This window comes from Choloepus didactylus, chromosome 4 (assembly GCF_015220235.1).
Source record: "Choloepus didactylus isolate mChoDid1 chromosome 4, mChoDid1.pri, whole genome shotgun sequence".
Classification (NCBI taxonomy): domain Eukaryota; kingdom Metazoa; phylum Chordata; class Mammalia; order Pilosa; family Megalonychidae; genus Choloepus; species Choloepus didactylus.
In genome coordinates this window covers 23974441-23993402 of record NC_051310.1, presented here as the reverse complement: position 1 = coordinate 23993402, position 18962 = coordinate 23974441, and the positions used below count along the sequence as shown (strand labels likewise).

General features: G+C 36.4%; 1 pseudogene; it reads right to left on the bottom strand.

Moving 5' to 3' along the window:
• Positions 1-7100: 7100 nt before the first annotated feature.
• Positions 7101-16041, bottom strand: LOC119532574 (annotated as a pseudogene).
• Positions 16042-18962: the final 2921 nt, after the last annotated feature.

Here is an 18962-nt window from a genome sequence, read left to right as displayed (position 1 = left end):
AGTTCAATGGCTTGTCACCGTGTATGAGTGTCTTTTACAGTCTAGCTGAGTGCTTAAGTCAGAACTCTGCCAGACATGTTAATAGGCAAAGCTTCTTTTTGGAAGCCAATAGAAGATGTGTGAAAGATTTCAGAGACTCAGATTGCTCTAAATTATCTGTCTGTCACAGTGAGTCATCCTCATCTCCAGGAACAGAAGATAAAAGACCTAAAGTAGAGATTACCAAGTCTCCCTCCATGAAAATGTTAAAGCAAATATAGTATTTTTAAAACCTATAATGTTTATTGTATTTCAATTTTGTCCTATGTCCTTGGGGACTTCCAGAAAACATTTTGCCCTAGGAAATAGCGTATCTGTAGAAATATATAATTGCCTCCAGAAATATCTCTTGTTAGCAAGTGGTCATTGAGTAAGAGTCTGGGGAATTCATAGACAGTTGGCTGCTTTCAGAGAATAATAGGCACATTAAACAATTCCTCACTGAAACTGAAAGGCAATGGATCCTGGTATTGGATTATTATTTTTTTTAAAGTTTCAATCACCTCCATACTTAGACCCTTTCATCTTCTCGTGTTGCTAAAGTTAAATATAATAAATTTTAACAAAGCATTGGAGGGTCTTCAATTTAGTAAAGTGCTGGTGAGACCCTTTAAATACCAAGGTCTTTTAAGACTTAGGGCAAAATACCCAAAGAAGAACCTAATATCAAAGAAGAACCTAAGATAGAATCTCTGTTTGTTTATTAGATCTTACTTCAGGTCTGATGGTCTGGTTGAAAAATAATAATAGCATTTCTTATATAGCACTTACCTGGTGCCAGGCTCCTTTTTATGTGTTTTTCATATATTGATCTTCACAACAACTCCATGAGGTACATATTATTGTTAACCCTGCTTTACACATCAAGAATCTGAATCAGAAATCTTAGGGTAATGTGCCAAGATCACACTACTGCTAAGTGTTGAAGAGTCAAACTCTGGAATTCTGGTATACACAAACACACACACACACACACACACACACACACACACACACACACACAGAAAATAAGAAATAAAATGGCTACTTGGTGTCACTGACTTGGCTTGAAAACAGACACTCTTATTGGCTGTGTGCCTTGGGCAGGATACCTAATCTCTGTGAGTTTCAGTTTTGTTGTTTGCATAATTATTGTGAGAATTAAGAAGTTGTGTATAAAATACATAGTAAATGCTCAAATAATTTTTGCAATGACAATAACAATAACAAAGGTATTAAGTAAAAATGATTACTATGATGTAAGTAAAATATTTAAAACATTGTTCAGTTCTTAGTTGGCTATCAACATATGTTAATTTAATTCCCCTTCCAAAATGATGTACAGATTATCCTCATGACAGAAATATTTCTAGCCAAGATTACAAAATAGCCTGAGGAAAACAGACTGAAGAAAAATACCAAACGAAGACCAATGAATGAGACTGCAAGAAAAGGATCACTTCTCCAGAGTGAGCTTTCCCACAGAGGTGATATTAAACAAAGGAGCTAGCCACCGATATTTAGTGTGGATGCCATCAAGTTTTTCAGGATGATTCAATATCAGAGCCAATACCTTTAATCTCTCAAGGGGTTTGTATTCTTTTCAAACTGTTAAGTTGTGTTCAATTACTTTCCTTTATTTTCAGAGTCCAGAAAAATCTAATAAAATTTTACAGGGTTTGGAACACCAATGCTGAACCTAGGAACCAAGTTCAGGTGGCTCTCATCTCCTGAGGCAAGACTTCCCAGTCCAGTTAATAGCAGTGTTGATCCTCTCTAAGGTCACTTGGGAGACGGCCTTCTCTGGTTAAATGTATTTTGGTGCTTGTAGCCCACCTCTTTTTTGGTGCCTAACACAATGCCTTGTCCAAAGCAGGGGCCAATAAATCATTTTTATATCCTTTGTGCTGAAAGGAAAGTCAAACACCTTATTCATCTTATGTAGTAAAAATTCAGTCAATCAGGACATAACTAAACAAGACGCTAAACAAAAAAAAAAAATCTGTCACTATCTTCTATCAGCAATTAATGTCTAGAAATTAGAAACTAGTGACAAAAGGACAAGTTGCTGAAACCAGATTTATTTAGGAAACACGTAAACAGAAGAAGTGTTAGTTACAATTTTTCACCATCTGCCCTCAGTGTGAGGTGGGAGCCAGCAATTAATTCAGTGAGGGAAAACTACTTTTAATATACCTGTTTAAGTTTGGAGGAGAATGATGGAACGAATAAAGATGAAGGAAAGGGGAATAGAAGGAAGTAAAAGGAAAGAGGATGAGTAATTGGAAGTCATTGACCAAACAAATGAATGACTTTCACTTCTGTCTTTACTTTTCCACCTGTTGGGAGTACCAGCAAGCCACCGGGGAGGACATGCCAATAGTTTTCTACCTGATGTAACAAGTTACCACGAGCTTAGCAGCTTAAAACAATACCCATTTATTCTCTCACAGTTTATGTAAGCCGGAATCCAGGCAGGGTTTTCTGCTTTGCATCTCACCAGTTTGAAATCAAGGTGTCAAACAGGATGCATTCCTTCTTAGAACATCCTTGAGGTTCTAACCTAAGTTGACATAGTTTTTTTTTTTTTTTTTTGCCAGAATTCAGTTCATTGTGGCTTTAGGACTGAGTCCACCACTCTGTTGCTGGCTCTCAACTGGTGGCTACTCTCAATTTCTAGAGGTTGCTCACAGTTTCTTGCCATACGGTTCTCTCATAGAACCTCTCTCAGACATCTCGTGGTGTGGCAGCTTACTTCTCCAAGGCCAAAAAGAAAGTCACTGCTTGTACTTTGAATCTCTCTTCAGGGAATTCCTAGACCGTCTTTAAAGGGATTCACTTGATTAGATGAGGCCCACTCAGTCTATCTCTTTTTGATTAACACAAAATCAGCTTGTTAGGGGCCTTAATTAACAGATGAAAGTTACCTTCACCTTTGTCCAATAACAGACACTAATCAAGGGAGCGTTATCCCATCGTAAACACAAATCCTAACCACACTCAAAATTTGGGGATTATATGGGCATGTACACCAGGGAGAGAGATCTTGGAACCCATTTTACAGCTCACCCACTCACTGGTACCAATAGAGCTTTGTCAAACCAGTTTGAACCATCAACTACTGGTTATTGCTTAAGGATGCTTTAGCTATACAACTGAAAATTGATAGTAATTGGGTATGGCAGTATCTGCATTCTGAGTTAAATTAGTATTCTTTATATACTTCTTTAAGATAACTTTTTCAATGACTTTCAGCCTTTAACTTTTTGCAATTTTATGAAATTAAGTTTATAAAGAATTGGCTATCTTACACATGTTTTGGTACTTCATTGTCATATAGGTACAAATATTTTCTAATTTCCATTGTGATTTCTAATTGAACTGGGTATAATACAGACGTATTTTAGCTTCCTAGGCTGCTCAAGTAAATACCACACAATGTGTTGGCTTAAACAATGGGAATTTATTAGCTTACCATTTTGAGGCTAAAAGAAATTCCAAATCAAGGCATCATCAAGGCAATGCTCTCTCCCCAAAGACTGTGGCATTCTGGGGCTGGCTGCCAGTGATCCTTGACTCCTCTGTCACCTAGCACGACTCCTAGTGTTATCTCCTGGTCTCTCCCTTCTTTTCCAGGTTCCACTGATGTCTAGCCTCTTGCTTCCTGTGACTTTCTCTCTCTGTCTCTCTGTCTGAATTTCACTCCACTTATAAAGTACTGTAGTTATAGGATTAAGACTCATCCTGATTGAGATGGTCCACAGCTTCTTAACTGAAGTACCCTCCCCAAAAGGTCCTACTTACAATGGGTTCATACTCATAGGAATGGATTAAATTTAAGAACATGTTTTTTCTGGAGTACATGCAGCTTCAAATCACCACACAAATGTTTCTCTTAATTTCCAAAAATATGAGGATTTTTCAGTCATCTTTTTGTTTTTGTTTTATCTTAACACAGTAATCAAAGAATGCATTCTGTATGACTTCAACCCTTGAAAATTTAATAAAACATCCTTCAGATATTAGCATATAGTCAATTTTTGTAAGTGTATTACTATTAGAAAATAATTTACCTATTTGTACTTATGCATGTATATATGTGTGTGTGTGTCTTTGCATATATATATATATGCATGCACACACATATATAGCTATATGCTAATCAGTTCTGCTTACCCTATTGAAGTATTCAATGATTTCTGTCTGCTAATTCTATCAATAATTGAAAGATCTTCCACAATGATTACACATTTGTGGTTTTGTTTATTTTTCTGTTTTGTCATTTTCTGTTTTACCTGTTATAATGCTCTCATGATGCCCAATAGAAATTTAAAATTGGCAAGTATTCTGGATGGATTAAATTTTTATGCTTATGAAGTGTCCTTTACTAACTCCAGTAATGCTATTTATTCGAGATACTATAAACTCTACTTTGACATTAACATAGCAATACCAATCTTTTGTTAGTGTATGCATGATATACTTTATTCCATTCTTTTATTTTTAATCATTCTGTAATCTTATATTTTAAATATGTTTCATAAATAATATATTAATGAACTTTTTATTTGTTTGTTAACTGGTTTGGCTTCTTTGGTCTGACAAAATTTGAAACATTTTAAGGTAAAAATAAATTATCTATATACATAGTTTATAACTACTTGCTTTCTATGCCACACTTATTTTATGCGAGTTTTGTTTCCTTTTTTTGTTATCTTTTGAATTAATTGTGTAGCTTTTAAAAAAAATTATTCCACTTCCCATCTATGGTAGGTTGGTCACTTTATACTCTTGTGCTACTACCTTATTACTGTGGAGACAGCAATGCATTCTTGTTTCATCAAAAATAAATATAACTTGCCACTTTTACCCTCTTTCCAAACAACAAATGTATTGAGAACTCTTAGCTCCATGTTCTATTTTCTTTTGTATTTTAATTCTATGTGTTTTGTAAATGCTCTAAGACATTATTATTATTATATTATATATCAATATTCATTAAGATTTTAATGTATTTCCCTGTTTTATTGCTATTCATTGTTTCCTATTGCTTAATCTTCTATGTGGGATCATCTTCATTCTGTCGAAAGAAACACCTTACTATTTCCTTTAGAGTGGGCCTACTATCAACTAATTTTCCTTGCTGTTGCCTCTATGAAATGTTTTTAATTTATATTTACTATCAAATTATATTTATGATGTTGTATTAGTCCGACTTCTCCAGGGAAACACAACTGACAGAATATACATACACATATACATACATTCATGTTTACATATATGCATATATAATGTAAATATTATGAGATTTATTATAGGAATGGGTTCATGTGACTGTGGGAAGTTGTAAGTCCAAATTCTGTAGAGCAGGCTGCAAGCTGGGAACTCCAATAAAGTTTTTTGATGAATTCCTCAGGAAAAGTTGGCTGGCTGAAGTGGAGATGGAAAACTTTCCTTTTGACTGTCAAAATCATCAGTTCTCTCTTTCAGGCTTTCAACAGATTGGATGAGATGTCTCTCCTTGTTGAAGGCAATCTCCTTAGTTGATTGTAGATGCAGTGAGCCATAGATGCAATCAACTTACCGATGATTTAAATCCATGAAATACCCTCACAGTAACAATCAGGCCATTGCTTGCTTAACCAAACAACTGGGCACCATAGCCTAGGCAAGTTGACACATGAACTTAACCATCACAGATAGGTATAGAATACTAAATTGCTATTTCTTTTCAGTACTTTTTAAAATGTCATTCCATTTTTTTTCTACTTTACATTACTTTTGTTTGGACACTAACTGACAGACTAAATATACCTTTGAGTGCATTCTGTCATTTTTTCTGGAAGCTTTTAAGGTTTTTCATTTGTGATGGATTTTAGCAATTTTGCAAGATTTTCCAAGTGTTGTTTTTTTATTTATCCCACTTATATTTTGTGGGTAGCCTTGATTCTGAAGGTTAATGTCTTTCCTCGGTTTTGGAAAGTTATCAGCCCTTATCACTTCAAATATTGCTTCTGCCCTATTCTTTCCTTCCTCCAATTCTGAACATGTTATGCATAAGTTGAATCTTCTCATACATTGTGTCTCTTGTGCATACTTCTTCTATATGTCCATTCCTTTAAAGTTGCCGTGTTTCATTCTGCAATATTTTCTACTTCTCTCTGTATCTGTGCTAAATCAGCTTTAAAACATATTCTATATTAGGGTTGCCGGGTTTAGCAAATACAAATAAAAGGATGGCCAGTTAAAATTGAATTTGAGATAAACAATGAATACTTTTCAGTGTAAACATGTCCAAACATTGCATGGTAATTTTTTTTTTTTTACATAAGCATGACCCAAATAATACATCGGTCATACATATACAAAAAGAAAAGTTGTTTTTCTGAAAATAAAACTTAAGTAGGTGTCTGTCTTAGTTTTCTTCTGCTAAAAGAAATAAAATACAATGGGTTGCCTTAACAACAGGAAATTGTTGGCTCATGGTTTCAGAGGCTAGAAGACTGACTTTCTCCTGGGGCTGGTATCTTCTGGCTGGCCAGCAATTTTGGGATTTCTTGGCTTTTCCATTCCATGGAATGCACATGGCAGGGTCTTCTTTCTCTTCTAGGTTCTGCTAACTTCCACCTTCTGGATGTTCCATGGCTTTCCTCCTCTCTGAATTTGTTGTACTTGTAAAGGACTCCAGTAATCTGAGTTAAAGCCTAACCCAATTCAAGTGGACCACACCTTAACTGAAGTAATGTCTTCAAGAGATTCTGTTTATAATGGGTCCATATTCACCAGAATGGCAAGACAAAGATATGTGCAAACTAGGGTATACAATTCAACCCATCCTATATTTCATCTGGCAATCCTACATTAGGTTCTTAATTTTTATCATTTTATCTTTCAATCACAATATTCCCACTTATTTCTTTTCCATAGTTTTTAGTTTTCAGTAAAAATGCTCATTTTTTTTCTTTTGTAGCCCTAAACATTATTTTAAATTCTCCTTGATAACTCCTTTATTTAGAGTCATTGTGGATGTATTTATAATCTAGAAGTTTCCCATTACTGCTGCTGCCACTTTCTCAGGCACTCTAGATTTTGAGATTGCAAGAGAGCGTGCTTCCATCGACACAGTATGTGTGGAAGGCATACTGGATTCCTTCCCTGTCAGCACAACAAGAAGTGGCCCCAAACACCTCAGGAACCATGTGAAGGCTCTTGATCTTCACCTGATCTTGATTGCTATGGAGCTCCATGGCCACTGGGCCCTTCTTGTTCTCTATGTCAAACACGGTAAATTGTATCCCAAGCAGGGATCGCCTGTAACCCTCCACTGGTGGTCTCAGGAGGTAAACAACTTTTTTCCCAATAAATGAAGAGATCTCTTGCATCCAAATGGGGACACAGTTGAAGATAAAATGAGTGGCCAGAGGCAAGCGTCAGGTGGAGCTGCTTGTTTTAAGATCATGAATGGATATCTTTAGAAACTTAAGGGAAGTGACCTGCATAGCTCTGAGGTCTTTGTTGGCTTGCAGCCTCTTCCTTGGGTGGCATGGCCATATCTGGCATATACTTCACAGCAGGCAGCTCATTCAGCCAGCAGCAGGACTTCAAGTCACCATTTGGACACATTGTACACATCAATCATTTCTCTTTGCTGATCTGAATAAAGTCACTCTCAAACCCGGGTATGTACTTGAATATGTTATACTCTCCCTTGCACATTTGTTGCTGCAGTTTCCCCATGTAGGCATGGGACATGCCCAATGCATGACTACTTTGGACTCTGTAATATGGTAATAAGTTCTCAGTTCATGGCTATATTTATCAAGACAGCACATTTCCTTCAGGCAAGTGGGCAAGCAGAGGTCTTTTTTCCTCTTTGCCTTCTGAGAGGGGTGCAGCTCAGAGTGCTGAGGACAGGGTAGGGTGCCAATTAACTATTGCTCAGCCTTTGGTGCCAGGAATGATCAGGGCACCTGGACCCCAGACCATGCCCACCGACAGCGTGCTCAGAAAGGACCTCTCCAAGTCTGGCACTCGTGTTCACTACCTCTTCTGTTATTTGCTTCCAGAACATCAGTCACCAGTTGCAATCCTGCAACTGCTCTCTAACTCTGGAGGCTTCACTTCTGTCTGAAGCACGCCACAGGACCACTTTTAAAACTCTCCTGTCAATTCTGATCTGTCCCCAATCATATACCTCTTTGTCCTCCCCCTTTGACCTCCTCCCTCAATAGCAATCAGTTCAGGGCAGGACATCCCTCTCCTTCAAGTGCAGCCCCACACAGCAGCACAACTGGGGGACCTGGTTAATTTATTATTATTATTAACTATCGGACATGCTGTTTGAAAAATTTTAGTGGTAATTCAATGTTCTGGATGTTGTTATAGTCCTCCTGAGATTGTTTAATTTTGCTTCTGACAGGTGTAAGACTGGGGGAAATAGCATTCTGGGATCACCTTAATTCAACTTCAGTGCTTACAAGTGAAGTTCTACCTCTTCTTCCAATGCTGTAGCCTTTGAAGATCTCAACCCAAAGTGTGGGGGGTTTCTTAGGCTCTTTTCACCCTCATTAGGCCCTGGAAACTAATTTCTCTCTGCCAAGCCATGTGAACATTCCACCATAGCTGCTCAGCTTTTCCACTTCTGAGGCAATTTTCCACTTCTAAGGCAACTCTTCCCAAATCAGCAAATAATGCCAGGAAAAAAATGCAGAGGGAAATTCTTGGGTTTACCTAGTTGTATAGAAACTTCCTGGATCGTGGCCGCATGCATCACACTAGTTTGATTCTCTTTGATGTCTTCAAGCACCTGCTTTTATATTTTTAAATATTCTAATGGTTCCCAGTAGAAGTTTAATCTTAATTACTTAATCCAGAATTGCTGAAAGTAGAATTCTCCATAAATGTTTTCCACTTCTAAGAAAAAATTATATAATCATCCAGCTAAAAAGTGGCAAAGCTAATGTTTGAACTAAAGTTTGCTGCAGTCCAAAGCCTATGTTCTCGACCATCACATCACCCTAACGAAGGAAGATGAAGGCACTGAAAAAGCATGTGAACAGGTGCAGTCAAGACCTCTGGATAAAGTTGTGGTCCCACAGGTGTACTTACAGTACCGCATCAAAAACAACCCTATTACAAAGCAAGCTATCTGCTCAGTAGGCCACAAGTAGAGAAAATGTCAGTGATTATCCTTGCAGAAACTGGCTATAAAACAAACTGTTTATTGCTAAGGATTCAACTTGAACAGAACCGTTCTAGTTGAGCATTAAAATGGAAATGTATTCAGGACATCAGGAAAAATAAGTGAGACTGCTACATCAGAATAATCAAACTCAGATCTTTGTCATCTTCAAAAAGAGGGAGAAGTAGATGTGGGAAATGCCTAATATTAAGAAAAGTTGAGTTAGCTGATAATTTAAGTGTACCAAATGAGCATTCAAGTAACAAAAATCTTCAATAGTGCTTAGAAAAACCATTGGCTTTACAGAAGCAAAGGAGGATTTTCATGCTGAAAGACTGGGTCCAAAGGTAATGCACATTGCTATTGGATATATTACTGAATTAATGCAAATTGAATTCTTTCTGAGACACAAATGGGGGAAGATTTGATAGATGAATATTTGCCAAAAATAAAAACACTGAATCAAAGAGGGGAATTCATATTCAACCTTCCAAATCTTTATCCTAAACAATGAAAACTAAAAAAGGAAAAGTTTAAACTGTAAGAAAGAAAGGACTTGGCACCATCTCTTAAGCTTTTCTCAAAGCCATACTGCTGTGAGAATCAGCCTTATAACCCTACATCCTAATGACACATGCTCTTAAATACTAATTCTAAAAATTGCCAAGTGTAGTGTCTTAAGTTTCTGTTTAAATATAAACAGAATAAACATAACATTGTACAAGAAAAGGAATTCCTCCTTAAAAGAACCAGACCCCTGCTTTCTGTCCTCCAGAAGAATGAAAAAGGGAAAGAAAAGAAAAAAAAAAAAAAAAAAAAAACTTCAAAAGAATTTGCAAAGTGAAACAGTCAGTAAAGAATTTTTCATACATTTGTTGTGGTATTTACTTGGCATTTTAAACATTTTCTCTTGGTGTGACACATCCATTTTGCACATATGGGTTATTTTATTATTAACACATAATGGAATAGTTAGGCAATAACATTTCATGTATAAGCATGTGAAAATTAATCTAGCCTTTCAAATAAATCTATACTTGTTCCATAAATTCTGCTTCAGTTTTCTTATTCCCAGGCCTGTACTTTATGTTAAATCCCAATTCCTTTTCACCATATTTTTACATGCTGCAAATAAATGTAGTGCATATTATTCTATTTCTTCCAAGATAGAAAAAATCTATTTTATCTACTGGGCTGTTCTTAGGTAAAAATATATTCATTTATTTACAATTAATCTTTTAGAGACAGTGGTTTTGAAAATAATTTCATAAAGAAGAGCTTTAATTTTATAGGCACTCCAAATGGCCTTATCAATTTTTATTCACTTTGAACCTGCACTTTGCATCATCAGGATTTGAAAGATACCAAGATTTAGCATTTGTCAAAAAGGAAAAAAATCTTTCACATTTTTGCCATATTACTAGAAAGTCTTACTACTATTTCAATCTTTTCACAAATGTTTTGCCTATAGAAGTGCACCATTTGAAAACAGTCCTTCACGAAAACTCGCTTGTCTTTTCCATGCTGGATTAGGTGGTACTTTCTATATTCCCATAGTTTCTAATGAGTTATATTATATATATAATATATCTATATATACCTAATATGTTATATTATAATCACTTGTTTACATGGCTTTCTACCCACCAATGATGAGCACTCTGAGAAAAGGATCTCTTTTCTGTGTTGCAGCCCCTTGAGGGACAGACAGTATTTTACAGTTGGAAGAGGGTGGCAGCCTAGGCTGATGTAGAAACACAGACAAGCACTAAAGACAGGAATAAGAGAAAATATTTCACTGCAGTTTGGTAAAAAGAGAATGTGTGATTCCAGTTTTGTTCGAAAAATGTATCAATCCCTATACCTTGTTTGGCAAGATACTGTGCTAATCACTTGCAATGTAATAGAGACAAAATCCTGTCCTCTTGAACCTCTAATTCTAAAAGAAGTGCATTAATAAATAAGGTTAAAAAGGTAGGGTGTGACCAAGCAGGAAAGTAGCCAAAAAGGTTAAGTGAGTAATGGGAGCCACTGTTGTGGCTGTTGTTACTTTGGAAGGGATATGTTAAAGTGAAAGTGATATTTGAGCTAAAATATTCTAGTGAAACTATATGCCATAGATCATTTAAGAAGAAGCAGTTGAGGTGTTAAAAGTATGAACTTGTTTGATATATGAAGAATGGTGGAAAAGAGATAAACCTAAAATCATATTTTAAAGAACATTTACTGTATCAAAAAACATTTACTGCACCCAAAAGTTCTATGCTAAGTAAGTAATAATGATATTACTGGCAGTGAATGGTCAGTTATAGAGAGGAGTCAATGTAGAAAGAGCAGAGGATAGACAGTAAATTAAATTTTGGACATTCTGGGCTTTATGTTTGATGTATGAGAACAAAAAAACCGATATTTCTGAAAAGAAGAGAGTATAAGTAAACAGTCTGATTTGGCCTTAAAGGTTTAGGTCAGAGTTGAAAACATGTGATGACAGCAAGTCAGCCAAATGGGCGTGCAGAGAAAAATGCAGAGGAGGATTGAAAGATGATATCGGGAGGCACTTATATTTGAGAACTAAAAACTGAGAGGAATTTTCAAAACAGAAAAGAAGGAAAATAAGACTAAACCATTAAAGCAAATTAGTTGAGTTAATGAACTAAAGGCCCCAGTATTTTCCTGTCTCTCTGTGTCTATTCCTTTTGATAGATCATTCCACCATGAACTGGGATGGCCATATGATTTGTTTTGGCCAATGGCATACAGCAAATTTTATACAAGCAGAAGCTTGTGAAAGCACTTGTGTGTGTGTTTCCACTTCCTCTCTTGCTCTTCAGCCTAGCCTGCTGGAGGATAAGACAAATGGAGCAGTTGTGTCACTCAAAAATATGTGAGAGAGCCCAGCCAAGACACATCGTCCACCTGCCCACCTGCCCACCTGCAGCAGTGTGTAGGGGCATGAGTGAGGCTGAGACCCCAGAGCCTGGCTCCCACCAGCAGAACCAGCCAGCCAACCTCTAGATTCATGAACAAAAAAAAGATGTTTATTATATTATGTTAATAAGATTCTGTGGCTGATTGTTACACAACATTATCATGGCTGCAAATTACCGATAGAAGCATCATGGAAGCCAAAGGAGATACTTTCTCTAAAGGCCTATGATCAAAGATCAATAGCTTCAGAAAAGTCAAGACTTCAAAACAGAAGCCTAAAACATAAGCATAGTACTTGGCTAAGGCCTAGGGATTCTTATACATTATTCTAAACAAATAAAAGTATCCCCTCTGGCATTAGTAAGAAGGCATCAAATCCCCATAACTGAGAACATACATGAATAATTTCCTCTATGAAAATCCAAAACCTTCTTAGAAATGGATATGGCCAGAAACTTCTACTCATATTTCTCCTTATTTACTGTGCTGGTTTGAATGTATTATGTCCCCCAAAACACCATTATCTTTGATGTAATCTTGTGGGGCAGATTGATTGGTCTTTTTCATTAGGATGTGACCTTTTGATTGGATGTTTCCATGGAGATGTGACCCACCCAACTGTAGGTGATAACTGATGAGATATTTCCATGGAGGCGTGGCCCCACCATTCAGGGTGGGCCTTGATCAGCGGAGCCATATAAATGAGCTGACTAACAGAGGGAACTCAGTGCAGCTGTGAGTGACGTTTTGAAGAGGAGCTACAGCAAGAGAGATACTTGAAGAAAGCACAGGAGCTGCAGATGAGAGACATTTTGAAGACAGCCGTTGAAAGCAGACTCTTGCTCTGGAGAAGCTGAGAGAGGACAAATACCCCAAGTGCAACTAAGAGTGACATTTTTGAAGAACTGCAGCCTAGTGAGGAACATCCTGGGAGAAAGCCATTTTGAAACCAGAACTTTGGAGCAGACACCAGCCATGTGCCTTCCCAGCTAACAGAGGTTTTCCGGACACCGTTGGCCATCTTCCAGTGAAGGTACCTGATTGCTGATGTGTTACCTTGGACACTTTATGGCCTAAGACTGTAGCTGTGTAACCAAATAAACACCCTCTTATAATAGCCAATCCATCTCTGGTGTTTTGCATTCTGGCAGCATTAGCAAACTAGAACATTTACCTTTCTAAATTCATCTTTCTTACCTTGCTTCCTTCTAGTCTATGTCTTGTTTCTATGGAGGTTCACTTCCTACTCCATAGCAATCCTTTCTCCAAAGGACTTAGGTTTTCATATCACCCTATGCAATCATAGAATTGGCAATTTTGTAATAAGCATTTCAGTTTGTCTATTTTCTCTTGAAGCTATAAACTCTGGACTATGTCTATCTTCAGCCCTCAGTACAGTGCCTGAAACAGGAGAGGAGCTCAATAAATATTCATTGAGTGAATTATATTATTAGCTTACTAACCGGAGTTGTGTTCCTCAGGAATTCTATAGCCCTAAACTTATGTTCTCCTTTCCTTGTTTATCATCAATCTCTTGGATCCTAAATAAGATAAAAGTCAATCGCTGAATACTTCAATCAATTGAAATCTAATTTTGGCCAAGACTTTGACCATGATACTACCATTTGAACAGCTCAATGGCATTCTTTTATAAGAGGTAGGCACACAGGAATGTAGCATAATGATTTAAAGAAAAATATGCACTTATAATCTTTGGCTCAGTGACATAAACTGTGTGAGCATGGCAAATTATTTAAGCTTCCTCAGCCTCACTTTCTTCATTTTCATCATAAATTTAAATTAATAATATGTTTATTGTAGGGTTGTGATAAGAATCAAATAAGAACATACATAAAACTCTTAGAATGGACCCTGATATGCCCAAATAAAGATAACCTTATTATTTTTATATTAAATAAAAAGAATTTACCTTCAGAGAACAGGTCTCTTAGGATAGCAGAATTTGAGAGAAGACATATTACATTGAACATAAAAATAGGGTTTTGGAAAAATTATGCCTGAATCTCATATTCCAGTTGCATGTTGTCAGACAAAAACAATGTTTCTTAGGCCCCATATCCAGTTTTGCTTATTACCCTGAAATTTTGGTTTTATATTTAAAATTAGAGGTTTTGAGCATTTAATACATATTCTCTATCAAAAATGACTAAGTAACATACCCTTCATATTTTGAACAAAATTCAACTCAGATATTCCATTTTAAAAAAATGGATTTTGACAAAAGTTATATAACTATTGCAAAAATACTATCAAAATACTTCATATGTCCCTATGGAAATAGACCTTCTCTTTCCTTTCTATTTCCATCATTTTTATTTATACTTTTCAATACTGTGCACTGGCACAAAACCCATTACTGGCAACTTATGTTCCCATTGGTTATCTGCCTGTTTGGTTCTGTAGAACTCTTCTCCCAGACTCCTCTAGGAAATGTGAAGAATATGTTTCTTTTTTGGCATTCAGAATTACATGCATGTATGGATCATAAGTGCCCCTAAATATGCTGTAATTCAACATTTTGGAAACTAAATAAACAAGCATACACACCAAGTTCTGTAAAATTCTTAACTGTCTATTTCTGGTTAATCGTGGTTAATTAGATAAAATTGAGACCTGTTGCCTGATTCCAAGATACTGGATTATAGCATTTACTGAAATAAATGGCTATCTTAGAAACTGAATCTGCACACATAACACAAAGGTTGACAAGTTGAAATAGCAGATGCAGATTTAACAAATATTTAAGAATGATTATTATGTGGTCATTCTTGTTTTTACATCAATTATTTTGTTAAGATACTTAGGGTTACCCAGTGAAATGGAATCATTCTAAATTTATTGATAAGGTAACTAAAATTCAAGTTGCTTAAGAACTGTGCTTCAATTTAACCCCTCCATTCTCTAGAGAATAAAATAAATGGTATTGGGAAAACAGACTATTAAAAAAATTTGGCTACCTACTGTGCTTTCTTATGCAGAAATCAATTTTCTATGAATCAAAAAATCTACATGTAAAAATGAAGCTATCAGCATAAAAGAATAATTTTTTCTTTAATAATCATTGGTTACGATAAGCTTTTCTGAGCAAGAACAATTCCCTGAAGGCCTGAAGGACTATAGCTGAAAAAATAAATTATATTAATATTTAAAGTTTTGTGGGTTTATAAAACTCAGTTTTATAAGTTAAAAACCAGGTTGCATATGAAGCAAGAGGGTATAATTTTCTGAACAAAAATAGTTTTAAATCAATAAAAATGAAAAAATTCAAGAAAATTTGCATGTAGACAAATTTAGTATAAAAGAACTACAAGTAAAGAAAATAAACCTAAATTTCCAAAAGCAAATGAAAAGATGAGTGTTCTAGTTTGCTAATGCTGCCCAAATGCAAAATACCAGAAATGGATTGGTTTTTATAAAAGGGGGTTTATTTGGTTACACAGTTACAGTCTTAAGGCCATAAAGTGTCCAAAGTAACACATCAACAATCGGGTACCTTCACTGGAGAATGGCCAATGGCGTCCTGAAAACCTCTGTTAGCTGGGAAGGCACATGGCCGGCATCTGCTCCAAGTTCTGATTTCAAAACGGCTTTCTCTCAGGATGTTCCTCCCTAGGCTTCAGCTCCTCAAAAATGTCACTTTTAGTTGCTTTTGGGGTGTTTGTCCTCTCTTAGCTTCTCCAGAGCAAAAGTCTGCTTTCAAAGGCCATCTCCAAAATGTCTCTGTAAGCTGAAGCTCATCTCTCAGTTCAGTGCGTTCTTCAAAGTGTCCCTTTTGGCTGTAGCTCCTCTTTAAAATGCCACTCTCAGCTGTGCTGAGTTCCTTCGGTTTGTCAGCTCATTTATATGGCTTCAGTGATTTAATTTAGACCCACCTTGAACGGGTGGGCCCACATCTCCGTGGAAATTACCCAGAGTCATCACCCACAGCTGGGTGGGGCGCATCTGCATGGAAACACTCAAAGAATTACAATCCAATCAACACTGATACATCTGCCCACACAAGATTACATCAAAGATAATGGCATTTTGGGGGACATAATACATTCAAACTGGCACAATGAGCAACCATTACTCACAATTAATAACAAATGAAAATATTTACACAAACATGTACTTTTGAAAAGGTCAAGATTTTAAAAGTATGCAAGTAGTCATATAATTAGGCATAACTTTTCAAGCATCAGTTCAAGAGGAATATATATATTGACCCAGTAGCTTCACAGCTAAGAATTTACCTGCAGGTAAACACAGGATGTTCACCAACAGACTGATTTTAATGGAAAAATACAGGAAATTTTTATCATAATTAAACAAAAACTTTTCAAATAATCCAAAAGAACAGAAATTTAGTTAAAATTTTGCTTGATACAGCTGATACCTGCCACTTTACTTTTGTTTACCAATATTTGGCATGAATGAATAATAAAAAGAAAGAGAGTGTTGGTACTTTTGAAATCTGCACATATTCAGTGGGGAAGAAAACTAATACTCTCTGTGCTGGTTTGAAGCTGTTTTGTACCCCAGATAAGGCCATGATCTTTTAATCCACCCCTGTGGGTGCAGACCTATTATGGGTGGGACCTTTTGGTTAGGTTCTTACAACTGAAATGTGACCCACCCAATTCAAGGCTGGTCTTAATCCTTTACTGGAGCCGTTTATGAGAAGATAAAAGACAGTAAAAAAGCCAAAGAGTTCAGAAAGAGAAACACCCAGAGAAGCTTAGAGGAAAGCCCCTGGAGGAGCTGAGAGAGCCACTGAAGCTGGGAGTTGAAAGCAAGGAAACCCAGGAAAGAAGGACCAGCAGATGCCAGCCATATGCCTTGCTATCTGACAGAGGAACCCCATATGCCAGTGGCCTTTCTTCAGAGAAGGTATTATCCTGTTGATGCCTTAATTTGGACATTTTCATGGCATTAGAACTGTAAATTTGTAAACTAATAATCCACATTGTAAAAGCCAACCCATTTCTGGTATATTGCATTCTGGAAGCTTTAGCAAACCGAAACACTATCTCTTCTATAAGAAAGAGAACCTTAAGATTAGAAAATATTTTTTCTTCCTTTTTAGACTTTTAGTATAAAATTAGAGTTGCGATAAAAGTGGCCCACCTTTTTGCATGACACAACATGAAAAAAATACTTTCATAGCAGGGTGAAGTATATTTACTTTGATCTTGTTGCAGTGGGAAAGGACCAGAGTGGAAGAAAGTTCCCATTCATCATGTATTTACGACGAAGGCATTAATCAAGATAACACCATGTCTTGCATAGTGAAAGCTATGGATCAGGAAACATACGGAAACAGTTTCAGAGGAGTACATATTTTCTTGCAATCCTCTGCATTCAAAATCAAAACACTCCCTCTCCAGTGCACCTCATATATTTCCAACCCAATATCTCCATTTGTGTTTCCCAGACCAGCAGTTAAAATGAAATATTTGCTCATGTTGGAAGATGTTTAAGAGGGCCCCATGAAATATTCTGGCAGCCATGGACCTTCTAAAATAGTGTGGGGAATTGTAACATCTATCCCTTGGGGATAAAGTCAACTCTAGCCACTGTGGACTGCTTGTGCTTTTGGCAACCTAAAAAACTGATGATTTTGCTCATCAAATGGCATCCATTTGGGGTCCTTGCAGAGGTGGTCAGGATTGGGATCCATTGTTCATGGGAAATATTAGATTTAGTAATATAAATGATATTCAAAGTTAAAATATGAGGAAGACATCTACATGTATATGTCATTGTTCACTGTTTATTAAGAATTCCGATCTAGAAAAGATGTTCCTCACAAAATCAAAATATTATAGGCTAATTTTTTATTAGTGCATTATTATCAGTAGCTTCTTATTTGAGTTGGGCTATTATTTTTCAATAGCTTAGAGAAACTAGAGCAGTGTGTCTATTTACCACTGTTTTGCTCCTATTCATGCGTACTCTGATCATCTTTAATCTAGGACTATAATCTCTAACAACAGAATAAAAAATATGTGTGTGATTGTGATCTCTGTTTTATCATCACAACTGTTGACATGCTCAGGAAAAGCCTCTTAAATAGGTTGCTTGTAATAATCTGATATAAAATCAACCTTAGTTTAAAAGAAAGTAATGTAAAAGAAGTTATTATTGAGAAATTAGGGCTTCATTTTGTCCATTTGTTACTATGTTAATTAAGGCATTAGAAAAATATTCAAGAATCCTTAAAAGGTTTCCGTCTTGCTCACATTGACTGCTGAATATTATCATTTGGCAAATTATAATAGAGCTCTTGTGGTCAAGGGAATGAATGGACTTTTGCATCAGATTGATCTGGGTTTCATTCCTACCTCTATAACTAACCACCATGTGATTTTGGATAATATGCTTAATCTGCTTGGTTCAATTAGGAGGGACTCTTCTAAATGCAAATTGCAGAAACCCAAACTTTAGCTTAAAAAGAAACAAATATATTGGGTCACATGATAACACACAAAAAAAGCAGAGGTGATGCTGGATTTAGAAAAGACAATTCAAAGACTTCACACTGTCCATTTCCTTCTCTCAGTGTGTCAAATTTACATTTTTAGTATAGACAGGCTTCCTCTATGCAGTCAAAACATGCCATGAATAGCTTCAGGCATACAAACAATTTGTAAACAGAAATCGGGGGGTGGGTAAAAGAAACTGTTCCCCACCAACTCAAGCCAGACAAATCCATGGAAATGACTTGGGTCCGGCTGGAGACCAGTACAAGTCCGTGGACAAATGCCAGAGAGAAGGGATGCTCTACCTAAGACTTCAAATGCTCCTGTGGCTAGTGATATGTCTTCTGTCA